Source organism: Gymnoscopelus braueri (genome assembly GCF_963280865.1).
Source record: "Gymnoscopelus braueri genome assembly, chromosome: 13".
NCBI lineage: Eukaryota > Metazoa > Chordata > Actinopteri > Myctophiformes > Myctophidae > Gymnoscopelus > Gymnoscopelus braueri.
Genome location: NC_137615.1, coordinates 46,186,473 through 46,190,368, shown reverse-complemented (window position 1 = coordinate 46,190,368; position 3,896 = coordinate 46,186,473).

Below are 3,896 nucleotides of genomic sequence, written 5' to 3'. Positions count from 1 at the left end.
CTAAGAAATGGGTCAAAGATGAGACCTGAAAATGTGTTTTACGGAGGCCATCCAACAGAAAAACTTAAATATAAATACATATAAATAAATAATACAAAATGATAATCAATACAAATAACTCAACTCATACCTTTCTTTTGACCCAGACATATTTGTACTGCTTGTAATTGCTGTTTAAATGTTTTGATAACTAGAAAACGTCTTTGACCCAAATACAGTCAGATGTTTGGAAGGAAAACTCCATTCGCTTAAAGCCCCCTCCAAGCTGCGCTGTAATGGCTTATGGCTACGGTTTGCAATTTCAAATTTGATATTTGACACATTTCTTGTGTAGCCAGACAAATCAGAGGTCTCCCCCAACTGATAGGTCTGGTGACATCAAAGTTTAAATAATAATAATTATTATAATTATTATAATGATAATACTACTACTACTACTACTACTACTACTACTACTACTACTACTACTACTACTACTAATAATAATAATAATAATAATAATAATAATAATAATAATAATAATAATAATAATAATAATAATAATAATAATAATAATAATAATAATAATACTACTACTACTAATAATAATAATAATAACTAGAAAATGTGCTCCTCGGAGCACAAGTCTCCGCCAGCAGACTATAGCAATTATATTATCATAGCAATAACTAATGAGATACAGTAGAGTAAAAGATATATACTGTATAAAAAGGTGATTTTTTGTCTCTGATTAATTTCGTTCTTTCTTTATGATTCTTAGCTCTGTTTAATTGAAGCAATGCTCTGTTTACATTGAAGCAACCTATCATATGGGAGTCGTCATAATTGACTGGTTTGTTCAAATACTTGTCTGTCTTCTTCATCTTCATTGTCTTGAACAGTTTCAGCAGTTGATTGGTGTGTTTGATCAGCTTTGGCCTTCTGCGCCTTTGTTTGACCAATGTTAGGTGTTCTCAGAGGGACACACACACGCACGGACGGGTGATTTGGACTAGAAGATACTGTTCCAATCAAGACTGATTGATCCTGTCTTACCTCGCTTCAATAACGTAAACGGTTTTTTGACGTGACACACCTATTTATAGAATTGTATTTCGTCATGCATTCCTCTAGCCAATCAAAGGCATTGGTGTCAACATATTAATACGTATTAAGATTTCGGTCTTGTTGTGGGATCAATTCAACTCTAGTCCTCTTCTGTGTTACTGTTGTAGATGAGTATGCTTTCTTAGCTTTGGCCTTCTGCGCCTTTGCTTGACCAATGTCAGGTGTTCTCAAAGGGACACACACACGCACGGACGGACGGACGGGTGATTTGGGCTAGAAGATACTGTTCCAATCAAGACTGATTGATCCTGTCTTACCTCGCTTCAAAAACGTAAACGGCTTTTTGAAGTGACACACCTTTTTATTATAGGATTGTATTTCGTCATGCGTCCCTCTAGCCAATCAGAGACATTGATGTCAACATATTGACACGTATTAAGAGTTCGGCTTTGTTGTGGGATCATTTCAACTCTAGTCCTCTTCTACGTTACAATTGTAGATGAGTATGCTTTCTTAGCTTTGGCCTTCTGCGCCTTTGCTTGACCAATGTTAGGTGTTCTCAGAGGGAAACACACACGCACAGACGGGTGACTTGGACTTACTGAAGGTACTGTTCCAATCAAGTCTGATTGATCCTGTTTTACCTCACTTCAAAAAGTAGGGGCTTTTTGAAGTGACACACTTATTTATAGAATTTTATTTCGTCACGCGTCCCTCTAGCCAATCAGAGGCATTGGTGTCAACAAATTGACACGTGTCACGTGGAGCTTGCCCAATGTTAGCTTGGCTAACAATGTTTGCTCACACAAAGCGAAAACATATTCTCCACCTTCGGCGGAGACAATAATAATAATAATAAGGGCATGGCCGAATCCGCCATTCCTTCACCGGGTAAAACAACACAGCTTTCACCATAATTGCATTAAGGAACGCACACATTGTTACATTTTGTGGGTTTAGTAGTGCAGGTAATTGCAACAACCACCGATCTTCTGAAAAATGATCAAGTCCTATCATTTATAACATCTTTGGAAAAATGTAAAGTGAGTTAGTGATAAGGTCTGCTCTTTAAAGGGAAACGTTGCCGATCCTGAACGGAATTCCCGTTGTTTTGATGTGAGGAGATCCTCATATAATAATGGGGAAACAAACTATACCTATTACTGTATGTAATTTGTGTACGTCTCTGTGAAATGCGCTTGACGTCATTGGGCATACGACACGTCTTTTCCGCATTACGTAGAGAAATACACATAAGACGTAAGGTATTTTTGCCCACATTGCATACGGTATATAGCCTCTGTCGGGTGGAAACCTCATATCTCCAAAACAGTTACTTTTCAGGATTCAAATTCCAAAATAGCAAAAGCAGCAGATCTACAAGCTTGAACGCGTGGTGACGCTTTAGTGTGATCAAGTAGGGCGTTCATTTACGAAAAAACACAAAAAGTTAACACTATGGAGATAAGAAGGTTTCTGCACGACAGAAACGATATGTGCTCTCTTTTTTAATCAATCCCTCAAAGGTCCTGTGGAAGTCACATTGTGAATCATATTGGATCAAGGTATCATTCATTTTCACTGCTTCACCATCGTTCTGATACATTCTGAAGTTAAAAATGCATTCAATGTATTGGTTTAATTGATGTTTTGTTCCTTGGACAGGGTCTATGTTTTGAATGGTTTTGTTTTGCGTTTGCATGATAGACGTCATGAAGTAAACAATAATTAAAGTGTGAAGGCATGTGGGGTCCATTGACGTCAAAGCAGGGGCCAATCAGCGTTTGCCATCACGTTTTGGTTATGAGTCATGTTGGCCTGTGTGTGTGTACCTGACATCACATGAGACATGTAATAATATTGTATACTTTTAATCCATCACAAAGTGAAAACAGCTGCAGCTGTTTGTTGATGGCAGCGTTTCTAAAAGGTTCTTAAAGGGGAATTTTGGACTAAAGTTTTCTTACCTTTTCTATGACGTTATGATATCTTAGGATGAATGGTACAGTAGAAAAATTTCATAACTCCACCCCTGAGCCGCCACAGCTTTAAAAAAAACAAAAAAACCCCAAAAAAAAAAAAAAAAAAAAAAACAGAAGTCTCGCTAGACGAGATTGAAATCTCGAGATTGAAATCTCGTCTAGCGAGACTTCTGTTTTTTTTTTTTTTTTTTTTTTTTGGTTGCATAGTGTTCTGTCACTATGAACGTCAGATCTCACCAAAAAAAACTAAAAAAAAAACTATTAAAATATGTGATCTAACCTAAGGCCTATCCGCGCACCTTTTAAGCTGTGGCGGCTCAGGGGTGGAGTTATGAAATTTTTCTACTGTACCATTCATCCTAAGATATCATAACGTCATAGAAAAGGTAAGAAAACTTTAGTCCAAAATTCCCCTTTAAGTAATAGTTACAGTATCATATCGAAAGGAAAACGTAATGCTTTTAAAACACTTGCATACACAGCAGTGGTGGAAGAAGTAAAAGTACAGAAAATTGGAAATACTCCAGTAAAGTAAAGTACAGTACTTGAGTAACACACACACACACACACACACACACACACACACACACACACACACACACACACACACACACACACACACACACATATATATATATATATGTATATATATATATATATACACACACGCACACGCACACGCACGCGCGCACACACACACACACACACACACACACACACACACACACACACACACACACACACACACACACACACGAGCGACACCGATTGGCAGCACTTGGAAGCACGTGACTGTTCCTTCTTCCTGGAATGACACGCCTCTATGCTCAGCTGTTTCTTCTTCCTCATTCATCAGAGATACCTACG